The sequence below is a fragment of the Pinus tabuliformis genome, chromosome 5_1 (assembly GCF_031772625.1).
Source record: "Pinus tabuliformis cultivar Carrire ecotype Pingquan chromosome 5_1, CPIR1, whole genome shotgun sequence".
NCBI classification, from domain to species: domain Eukaryota; kingdom Viridiplantae; phylum Streptophyta; class Pinopsida; order Pinales; family Pinaceae; genus Pinus; species Pinus tabuliformis.
Window position 1 is genome coordinate 708619443 of NC_142305.1, and position 12574 is coordinate 708632016.

General features: G+C 32.4%; 1 long non-coding RNA gene across 1 annotated transcript; it reads right to left on the reverse strand.

Annotated features, from left to right (window-relative positions):
* Positions 1-10786: 10786 nt before the first annotated feature.
* On the reverse strand, positions 10787-11747 carry LOC149166899 (uncharacterized). The gene is made up of 3 exons (XR_016260514.1): positions 11373-11747; positions 10998-11094; positions 10787-10899 (listed from the first exon to the last, which is right to left on the reverse strand). It is a non-coding gene; the product is annotated as an uncharacterized LOC149166899 (long non-coding RNA).
* Between the last annotated feature and the right edge of the window lie 827 nt (positions 11748-12574).

The following is a 12574-nucleotide window of genomic DNA, read 5'->3' on the forward strand; positions in this document are numbered from 1 at the left end:
AAGAAAAGTGGAATATAAAATGTTGTCATTTTGATGGAGACCCTATTTATGACACTGATGATGACTCTATAGTTGAGAACATGGAATGAATTCATTTGGGAAATTCATCTTGGGAGGATTCTTGTGACCTCTTCCAACCATACATATCTTATGGTGATTAGGCTTTTGGGCAACCTAAACAAGGCATGGCAACATATGTGTTTAAGACATTCTTACCTTCTCTTCTTGTTATTTTATTTACCATATATTTAGATTGAGACAATTGTCCATGTGATGAGTTAACTTTTATATACCCTTTTCAATCTTATATTTGTTAAGGACTGTAGGTACATCAAAATAAATCATTTAATAGTTTCTTCCTTCATGCCATCTTGAAATTATCCCTAATAGTTGTATGTTTGGTGTTGAAATTGTTAGGGGACAAGAATGTCTTCAATTAATAATTTTCAATATAGATTTCAAGTTAAAGGGAAATATATAAAAAACCTTAAAAGTTGAGAAAATTTCTTCTTTGTGCTCTATCTTCCCTTTAAATCCTTGCTTTGGTTGATAATTTTTAAAACTTTGTTTAGGTTCTTGAGAATCCCTTCCCAACCTTTTGGGAATGATATTGATAAAAACCAAAGAGGTCATATTGATCACCTTTTTTATATGCTAGAGATGAATTTTGAGAACCATGCTCATAGCAAGGGTGGACCAAAATTGTTTTATTTTAAACCCATACCATCCCAACTTTATGGCTTTGATCACATCCTTGAGCACTTTGGGATGATTTCTAATTGTGATCACTTTATGCTAAACATTTCTTTCATTTATCTCATGACCAAATATAAGGGTAGGATGTTTGATTTTCACATGATGTTATACTTTCCTTAATAGTTATATGAATATACTTAACACTTTCTTGTGACATGTTAGAGTATGCAAGAGTAAGATTTTGTGTATTGCATTATTTACCTTGCAATCGCACTTGCCTTCATTCATGTCAATTTTATTACATACTTAGATAATGTTTTACGCCTTTTGATACTTAAATTGGGATTTTGAATTCCCCAATGTCAAGGTAACAATTAATACCTTTCCCTTTTTGTTATTGGTATATTCTTTATAGAGATATAGGTAATAAGTCTATAAGCACTTGAGATTAAATGGATTCTCATGCAATTTTTATTTGAGGACACAAATAATGCACTCTATAGTGGGCACATGTCTCTAAGTTTGACCCACCCATATAGGTAACCCTTATAGAGATATAGTTAATAAGTCTGCAAGCACTAGAGATTAAATGGATTCTCATGAACCTTTTATTTGAGGACACAGATAATGCACTCTATAGTGGCGATATGTCTCTAAGTTTGACCCACCCATATAGGTAACCCTTTTCTATTTTGGTATGGTGTTAGGGGTGGAAATTTTAGAGTTGAGTTGATTGCATTATGGGGTGCTCTCTGGTGCTCTTATTGGTTAGGCATTGATAATTTCCTTATTTTTGGTGGCTCCCTTGTTTTGATCAAATAGATTCAGGGTTGCTGCTCTCTTGAGCTTCTAGTTCTCTGCAATCAGATTCAGATGATTAGGAATATTATCCTTCAACTGTCTCCTTTCAACATGTCTTTCGGGAGCAGAATGTGGAGGCTGATGCACTCTCAAATCTTGGTCTCTCCCTTTGTCTGGGCTTTATGTTCTTTGAAAATTTCTCTGATGGCAGTAGTTGTGGTATGGGATCGTTTGAGATTTAATTCTCATCTTTGCTACTATGTTTTGGTCTCTTTCTTTTTTTCAGTGTCCTTTTAGGTGGGGATCCCTCCAAACTCTCTTTTTTTTCTTTCTTCCTTTCTCTTCTCATGTTTAGAAACAATAACGTGGATGATCATCTTCTTTGATTAGCTTCTCTGTATAATCTAATGAGTATGACCTGATATAAACCCGTGAAAATGTAACTTTCTCTGTTATTGGAATGAAAGTTTGTTTTTTTCATCTAAAAACGGTAACCCTTACAATAAAAAATTTCTCCCATTGTTTAGATTTCCAACCAACAACACTATGATGATACACAAATATCTAGCCTTTGATGCTCCTCATCCATGATATGGTCATTTATTTCTTTACATATATCCTTCTAACCCGATGAAGGTGGGTCATCAAATATCAGGTACATTAACAATTTTTGAAGTCAATTGATTTCCCTTATTGTTTAAGAGAATTCTAGTAGCGATCATAGGTTGAATTGGATGATAGAACAATTATGGTTGTACTCTTGTTTCCATGCTTCACCTCGATGTTTAACACATACCCCTATTCTAGTGTGAACTTCCATTAGGAATTAATTTCAATATTTATGAGGGGAAGAAATAGGAGGCTCTGAATAATGTTGCGTGTCCATGGTAATATAGACTTAACACCTTTCATCTCTCCTTATATCAATATCCCATATTTAGGTTGATTTCTATGTGTCACCAATATTGGTTTCATAATTTTTTCATCCTTGAGTAGGGGAATGGTAATTTTTTCCTAAGAGGTAGATGAAGGAAAAAAAAAGTATCATCATCCACAATGTTAAAATGGAAAATATTGCGAGGGATAAATGGAAGTGTGTGGAAATTATTCTAACCTGAGCTCTACCCCACTCACTAGCCCTCACCCATTTCCTGGCTAAGGCATGAGATATCCAAATCAAAGGACCATTGCATATCCAAACCTCGATGAGTAATAAAATATTTCATATTTAGGGAGCCAAAGATCAACCAATGAAATATTGTAACTTATGTTATACTTGCAAAATAAAAGGAAAATCAATGAAGAAAGGGTTGGCAATAGCGATGGAAAAAGTTCGCCAATGAAAGGGGTGAATGAAGTCTTACGATTTCACCCCCTTCATAGTATAACACTCATAGATGTTGGAATTGCATAGATGGTACGAAATTGTGTCATCCTCCATTTGGTAAACCCTTTGTCATGTAATTAATCACTTGCAAGTACTGATTAAGGGATCATCTTAGGAACTATTCCTTCCCTTAGGGTTCAAGGCGCCTAATAGGGCCTCATGATAAACCTCCCATATCTAAGAATGGTAGCTTGTTTGCGAATGATAAGCTAGGAATACATTTGTATATAATGCTTATGTAAGTACTTTGACACCTTCTACATTAAATATGGTCCACTCTGGTATTCTTATGATTCTTACACCTATGATGTTGATGTCACTTGATTCAATGAGTATTTGTTATATTCTTTCTCCTAGGTACAATTACCATTCCTTGATGGATTGTGTAATGCATCTCTAATACTTCATAAAGGACATTCCACACCACTTAATGATTCCATTTGGCACCAAAGCCAATACATTAACCACTTTTTCAAGAGAATTGGAAGTTGTTATTGTTGCACATTTGAGATAGTGTGTTTGTTAGAGAGATGATGTACCCTAGAGATTATAGGATGGCCCTAGGCCGAAAGTACACCTTCTTGATAGATGTTTCACTACTTATGGGATGTTTTGATGATGATGGTGATGATGACCATGATTTGAGACCCATCTGAATGGGATGGTCTATTTCATTGCAACATTACAATATGTGCTATCTCTATGATATCCATTTCATGCAGCTTGAATTGATGATGTGGGTTTATTTGGTGATAATTCATTGTTGAGGGAGTTTTTACTTAATCAATAGATACTTTTCATAAAGATATGTGGCTCTAGGGATGAGATGCACCTCCTCACGTCATCCATGGTACCTTTTTATTAGAAATTCATCTTTTGGAGGATGATGTCACACTTGGAGGAATTTCAGCTCACATGTGTGGGTTCAAAGAAGTTTTTTTTTTTTTTGATGTTTTAACAATGAATTATCGATCTTTGGGGGAAAACTAGTGATCTATCCAACTTGGAATCGTATTTTGTATTATTTATAGACTTTAGTCTAATTTTAGGATAAATCATCTTGGTTTCCCTCGTATAAGTAGATTGAAGTCAATTTAGTCTTCGATCATTGTTGCAATCACACATGGAGACTAGTGCATAGTAGCTTATATCTTTTCTCTTAGTTTTTATGGACCATTAAATGAAAACATTGTCTTAATGTTGACATTTTGATTTAATTGTCTTTCTCTTTGATGATGAATGGTGATTATATGGTGATTTTGTGTAAATTTATTGTAATAATATTCTCCCATCTTGCAATTCCTGTAGAATTAGGGTTTTTAATGAAAATTTCACCAAAGTGTTGTTGAATATTTTGTAGCTCTAACATCTCCTTGACAAGATTATTAACAAGTTTCTATTGATGAGCCAAAGTGTAGTTTCCCTCCATTTGGTCATTAATAATACTCAAAGATGCTAGGGCTAGAGGAATTGAGAAGCCGAAGTGTATATTTCAGTCTCCCTTTAAATGACTTTTGTCTACCTTCTTCCATAGTTTTTAGCATTGGACTCCATTAATTGATAAAGAAACTTGTCCAGTTTTGTGTCAATAACATAAAATAACATAAAAATAAAACGCTAAATTTCTTTTATTTTTTATTTTTTCTAGAGTGAATTAGGGTTACATTAAAGTAAAATATATGTTTTTCAACATTATTTACTTTGGGCATTATAGTCATAGGTTAGAATGTGCACATACTAAATTTTAAATGTAATTTTTATTTTTTATTTTTATTTTTTTTATGTCTTTCAACCATTAATTAGGGATATAATCTATAATTTTTATGTGTTTCCAACATTGAAAATATCTGTAGTTTATTTCTTCGTTTAGTGATAAAATAACCCATATTTTTCAATTTTCTACTAGAAATTTTGGGTTATTTTTTCATTGATTTTATGGTGGTGGTGGTGGTTAACGTCCACTGAGACCAAATTGGCCTATCGGACCTATAATTTTCTTAGTTTCTAATTCTCTGGCTCCTCGTTTTTCTTGGCGAGATTGGTGTTGTAGCTTTCTTTTTTTTCTCTACGGTCTTCCAACTTTCTTTATCTTGCATCTTTTTCATCTCTTCTGATTCTTGGGACATTGGTGTCTTAGCTTTGTGATCCACTGTGTTCGTCTTTTTTAAGATAGTCGGAGAAGAAGTTTGGTCTAGGAGATCTGCATCGCTGTTAAATGAAGATTTATTTTGTGCGGTATTCGAGTCCTCATAACTGTTGATGCTTGAGGGGTTGTCGAGTTCACTCTTTTGTTGTTGGGCGGGGCTTTCCCCCTGCTTGTCTTGAAAGATGTTTCTCTCTTGCCCGATTTCTTGTGATTCAAAGTTTTCTCGAGATTATTCCTCTTTGATGACAGTGTAGTGTTCTCTCTGTGCTCCTTCCCACCATGTAGACCTGTGGTGATTTTTTCTAGCATAATTTTTCTGGGAGGCTTTTGGGCAATTTTTGGCTAGGTGGCCTGTCTCAAAGCAGGATCGACACCTGAAGAGGACACTTTCATAATCGAGTTTTTGATTCCACACATAGTATTTACTTGTTAGATGTATTTCAGTTGGTAATCCGGCACTGAAGTCCATTTCCACACAGATGCATGCATAGGTGGTTCTGGCATATTCCTCTGTTTCTGGGCACCTGCAGTAAAATTTTCCAATTGCATTTCCAATGGCTTTTAGCGAAGAGAAATTCCAGAGATGCAAGGGTAGGTTTGGCAGTCTCACCCAAACTGGTGATGAGGTTATGACTGTTATTGAGGGATCGAAAGATGGGTTCCATGGCCTCATGAATAGGCCTGATTTTTCCCAAAACCAAGGGCCGTAATCTAGAATACATTGTCTGCTTTCAGGGTTTTCAAAATCTACTATAAAGAAACCCTTAGCACAGGGATAGATATTAATTGCATAAGGGATTAGAGGCTTCCATACCTCCGAGATCCAATTGTGTAGAGCTGTTAGTCGCGGCCAAAAACCATTGAATTGACAAATTAGAGCACTTTTAGAGAACTTCAAAGCCTCATCGAGTGAGGCCTGGACCACCTGGACAGTGGGAGCTGGGGCTTCACTCACGATATGGGCTGGAGCTTGCCCCCCAGAGGTGGGCAGAACTGAGCCAGCAGCTATTTTTGCGAAGTTGGGAGCCATCTAGAGAATGCTCTCGCGCTGCGTATAAAAGATTGTTGAAGAGAAGGCCAGTATCTGCCTGTCATAATTATGCTAATTAAATTCATATTTTTAAGAACAAATTGTAATCTACATATAGCATATATTCTCAAAGTTATTTGAGTCTCTTCATGACATATGATGCCCTCTAGATTTATCCATGGAGTCCTTTAAACTAGTTGTCATAGAATTACATCTTATCTCACCTGAAACCTTAACTATTGAACAATTATCCTTTGGTTAATTATATAATAGAACCCTTATGTGTTATTTAGTCTCGAGGCACTCAAGTCATCTAGTCCCTAAGACCTTCTGGAAAGGCCTCCCTTATGGGGATTACATGCGACCATAAAAGAATAGTTAAATAGTTACTAAGCTCACAAAGGTGACTAACATTATTGCTTCTCTTAATCTATTTTCTTAAATATGCTTTGCATTATAGTGCTATATTTTGCAGTAATAAGACTAATACTCACTATGACTTTGATCATACCATCCCTTGCGTAGTTGTGTGTCACGAGTTTGATTATTGAACGTATCTCAACAATGACTCATTCTTATATACCTAGATTTTACATTTGTTGGGTATGCATTATATTCTTTCCATGACTAACCCTAGGTGTTGTTATGTTGCGGCATGGGTCACGGGGGGGGGGGGGGGCAGCAACCCCCCTGCATGGGTAATGCCTCAGATTTTTTTTTTTTTTTTGGCATACCCACTCATGGTTGGGCTGACCAACTCGTGGTGGGGTGGACCCACCCATGGTTTTGCACATGGTTTTATGCTTGATATTTTTACCCATGTTATTTTGTAGATTTGGTCAAGGCAACTACAATTATGTTCTAATCTAGGGTTAATGGATTGGGGGTTTATGAAATTTTGCATTTATATAATGTATTGTAACATTTAAAGGAATATAATAAAAAGTCAATCTACTTTCTTAGTTTTGGATTCAAAAAGAAAAATATATGTGTATATTTTTTGTTCTTGCTATATATATATATATATATATATATATATATAGACAGAATTTATTTGCGAGCAATTCCTATATAGGGTTAAAATTTACAATATTCTAATCGAAGCCCTAATCCCATCAATAAAAAATGTCGAAAAAATAAAGAAATAATCAACCATTTACAATATGAATATAAAAATATACAAGTTTAATGGCCTCAGCCAATTGTTAAGAAATTCACATTAATGTGTTAAAACTACTTAGAATGTTAAATAAAGGATAAGACCTTTGTTTTCCCATTTTCTAAAGGATATATTGTCATTGATTTCAACCTCATATTAAAGAGTAAAGGCACCGTAACATTGGCCTTCAAGCTTTTAGGAAACATCATTCTTTACATGAAGTCATTGAGCCCAACCTTCAAGCCTAAAATATACTCTCTTTTTTTCCTTTACTCAAGTGTATAGAAGAATTCCTAATACATTATCAATTATAAGGTTTTGAGCCATTGTATGGGATAGGAGTTACCTTATGGAATCCACTTTAGGAGTGCTTCATCTTATTAAAGGCATATAAATACCTCTCCTTGCATTTATGTCAATATGATTTTTAATAAAGGATTCTTGGTATAAGTCAAAACACTCGCTTAAGATACATTTAGAGCGAACTTCTTGAATATGAGCAAGTTGCTTTATAGTTTAGGGTTTGCTTTGAAATAAGAAATATTGCAACCCGTTTTGTTAAGAAAGGTGGGTGCACTAGAAAATAACAAGGAAAATCCACATGATGGGATGGGGAAACCGAAGAGGATCATTTTATTATGGACCTTCCAAAAAATGACATTGAAACACGATAGACTATAGAACAGGACACCAGATAGTCAGGAACCATTTTAGGTTAGGATAGAAAGATTAATGCTTCCACAACTCACTTCTTTCTTGTTATTAGTACAATTAGCTTTGTCTTCTCTAATCATTGTTCAAATGTGAGTAAATCTGAGTACGAGATCCCATGTTCAAATCCACATGTGCTAACTCGTCGTTGCATGTTGGGAGATGGAATGGTTCACATAGAGGTTATAGTGGCAATGGTCATAATCGACCATATGTCACACAAGTACAACCTATGCCTAATTGCCAGTTCCTCTTGCAAAAAAAGAAAGAAAACAAAAATTCACATAAACAAATCTAGCATTAAAACCCATTTCAGATATATCTCTATTTTGTATCAAATTCAAGTTTAAAAAAAACTACAACACAAAATGAAAAACATACTTTAAATTCTCAAAACTTACATATTAATAAAAAATTTATCCAAATTAATTAATCTTTATTTTTTCCATTTAATTATCACTTTTAAAAAAAAACATGGTTTTTTTTTTTAGTTTTACTCAGCAATATAACAATTCCATTTCTTTTAAAATGTCGTCCAGTCATATTTAGAGAAAATCCGGTAAGGATTTTTGTAAATCCAAGTTATAGTTGTTAAACTTCAAAATTTTAAGTGTCCTAAACGTTTTTGATAGTGCTGAATCCATTTCCACCATCAAAAATAGGATTCAAACACTGCCTTTACAAGATTTCTTAATATTCCACAAAAATATCATACCATACATTATTGAAACTAGATCATTTACACGTAGTTTCAAAGTCAAAATGGTTGACATCCTAGACACTTATTTTGGACGTGACAAAAATGTTCCTTGATTTTTGGCTTTTAGGATATGTGTGATACCTAAAACTTGTGACATGGTTTATTTTTTTATTTTTTTTTTTTGTCATTGCTCACTGCAAAAGTTAAGTATATTTAGAGCCGAAATCCAATTTTTTGTGCAATGTGAAGAATTCCACTGGATTTGAATGTAGTGCTCACAACCTCATATTAAGAACAAAATTCATAAGTTTTTTTATATTTCTAGTTTTATTTTATCAATCATTATATTTTTAAATTTCTAATTAGTAGTTTTTTATGTTTGAAAAATTGTTAATAACATGAACTATGAATATTAAATTGTGATAAATAAATAAATTAATTAATAAATTACTAAATAAAAATCATCATTGATATCAATAAATGTTTTAATTTCTAAAAAAATCTATAAATATTTTAATTTCTAAAAAAAATATAGATAAGGAAATATATATAAGGAAATATATATATATATTTTAATTTCTAAAAAAAATATAAATAAGGATATATATATATATATATATATATATATATATATATATATATATATATATATATCCCAATTTAGGGTCATTGTCTTGTGAACCTAAATTCTCATATTTATGTGCCCTCTCTATCTCGTGTCTGGTTGAGATCTAATATAATTGTTATTCATAACATACAAACTTTTATTTTTACAATTAACTTAAATTTGATTCATTTATTGTTATTCATATTTTATATATATATATATATAATTTTAATCTCACGATCATATTAAAATGGTAATGAAAACATAAATTTAATATTTCGCAAAAACTAAAATGGTGGAAATCAAATAAAAATATTATTATTTATAATAAAAAAATAGGTTTATAATTAATATTAATTTTATAATAATAAAAAAAATGTTAATAAAAATAATAATCTTACCAACCATAAATATAAATCAGTATGGATAGATAAAATTATGTTGATGAACTTAAAAACTATTATAATCTATATATTAATTATTGTCTTAGCAATTAAATAAGAGTTTTTTATTTTCATTAAAAAAAGATAATAATTAAAATTTTATTATTTAATTTCATTCATAAAGCTCTTTATACAGATCCAGAAAATCGAAGTAAATTGTAAATGTGGATACCAAAAAATCAAGTTCAGATAATCGCCATAATCTAAACCATTATTTCCTCTTGGTTCGAAATCCTGAAAATTTTGTCAATCATCTTTAAAAAATTAATTTTGGGTCTTGAAAAATGAATATATTGTAGCAATTATATAATTTAAATTATACTGGAGATTCAAAAAAACAAATACTGAAAAAAATCAGAACTAAACCAGATGATTAAAACAGATAATCACTTTCAAACTTACTGGACATTGTCGGCTTCAAGAAATTTCAAGCACGCTTTGAGATCCATGGCGTGAATAGGATGACGAGAGCATTTTTTCTTTACCTCTAGAGACTGCATTTTAAAAAATTCAAAAATCTTGGACGATCCAGGAATTATTCAGAGAGATATGTAGACGGCCTAATTCCAAGCCGTTGCCCTTCTGAACAATTTCCATGAAATAGAGAAAGGAGAAGGGAACGAAGCAGCATAGAAAACAACCGAAGAACCGAAGGACCATATGAACCAAAGAAAGTAGAGGTCGATTGTTTGAAGTAAAGTGAAACAAAAGGCGCATACTCATTTTTTAAGTCATGTACATCCGACTAGGTTAGGCTTATCAAAATATAAAATACAATACACTTCATGAAGTCAGTCCACGGCCTGCAATAATAATCTAATTAACTTCCACGTTACCATTTTACTTAAATGTCTGGTGAAACTTTCTGAGAACGCACTCATCGTGGAAAATACGCGAGTTTTACTCTCAGAAACAGGTTGCTCTAGAACAAGCAACACTATGGAACTGTTGTAAATATCAATAAAGAAAGAGGAAAATCTAAGGGTTGACTATTATAATGAGATCTCCGAAACATTGAAGGCTGTCAGCGGTTGCATTTTCATTGCAGGAAACCTACGTAGACATTGTAATTTTTAATTAAAATAGAATGAGTGAGATATAAATACCTGAAACACAGAGCTTAGTTGATTAGTTTAATCAATTCGAATGTATTATTTGAACGCAAAATTGGCTTTGAAGACTCTGGTTGGAGTCCAGCGGAGTCTCTTTGAGTTATCAACTGCCATGAAAACAATAAAAAAACTGTCAAAGATGCAAACTCATCCTCATAGTAATAATTTTCCCTTGAATTGAGTAGGAATGTTTCAGACGCCTTACCAGATCCAAAGACTCAGGAAGGAAATTATCGAATGAAGGAACTGCAAAGGACTTCGCCGTCGTCTCAAGAGAACGCACTCTCCATTTCTGCAATAAACTGATGAGTTGAAGGAAAGATGTAACGTAAATATTAAATGGAGGAGACAAATCTGTCTGTGATCTGGAAATAGAAAAATGGCAAGATAGATCTGAGTAGTCCCAAGTCTGGAACAATGTTTCAGCTAGAAAACAGAAGTGTATGCAAACATTGGATTCTACCTTGCCAATATCAGAATCTAACAGCAGCCTGTTATTTATATTCTAAAACTACCATAATCCAGTGAAACCCTCGCTAGAGGGTAGCAATAATATCATTTTTTCTTAGTGTGTCTGTACCTGAATTTGGGCAATGGACTAGTTGCGAAGGGTTTCACAGAATTGAACGTTCCGCCTGACTGAACGACCTCTCACATTACCAAGAAACCGCATCTCCGTTAACGGATCAAACGCCCACTCTTCTCGACGATTAAGGATATTATTTTGAAGTGTGACACTAAAAATAAGGGATATAGAGGGATTTGAAGCAATAAAGCCAGACATAACTTAATACCCTGGATATTTCAAAGGCTCCAATATTATGCTGAGGCTTCACAGTGAAATTAAGGAATATAGAGACACTAAAGCAATGGCACATATCTAATTCAAACCCTAGCTATTTTGCCCATCAGACAACAGCCAGCAAAGGCCACACTGAGTAAAGCATTTGTATGCTATTATGTAAACTAATTTGTCCACACTAAGTAAAGCATCTGGTATTTGTTTCAGTATAATTTGTCTAGAATTTATAAAAAAAAAAAATAGAAACTTCTAAACTCTCAAAATTATAAAAATTTATTTTAAATAACAAAAAAAAGTTCATTCAAAATTTCAACCTAAAAAGTCCAAAATCCAAAACTTATCAGGTTGAGAAAAAACGCCTTTCATTTATTAAGGTCTTGGTTTAGACACGTTAACTTTTCCAAAAGTCCAACTTTCATAAGTGATACTACGCCAACCCGCACATTGTTTATGTAATGTAATTCAATTCCTTTCACTATCATCAAACATTGATACAATTTTAACATGGACACAACTTTTCTTAATAAAAACAATTACAATACACACTTTCAATATTTTGAGATATTAAGCTACTATTTCATCCAATTATTTATTTTTTGCATTCTCTAAACATTTTATTTTTGTAATTTTTGTCAGAATTATTGGTTAGAAATAGTTGAATTTTTTTGGGTGAAATTTTAATTATTATTTAAAATATGTTTTGGATTATGTATATAAATTTGATACCTGGAAAATCTATACTGCACTAAGAATGTGAAGAGATTATATTTTAAATTTGTAATTCTAATAAACCTTTATAAGATTTTCAAGTAATTAAATTAGAAAATTTTCCAAAAACTAAATTACAATATTATTTAGTTTTAAAGAAAAAATTCCTGATATCATGATATAATTGACCGTTAATAAAATTTACATATTACTTTAATATTTCAAATATTTATTAAAACATATTTATCCTCAAAAACACATTTTAAATAATT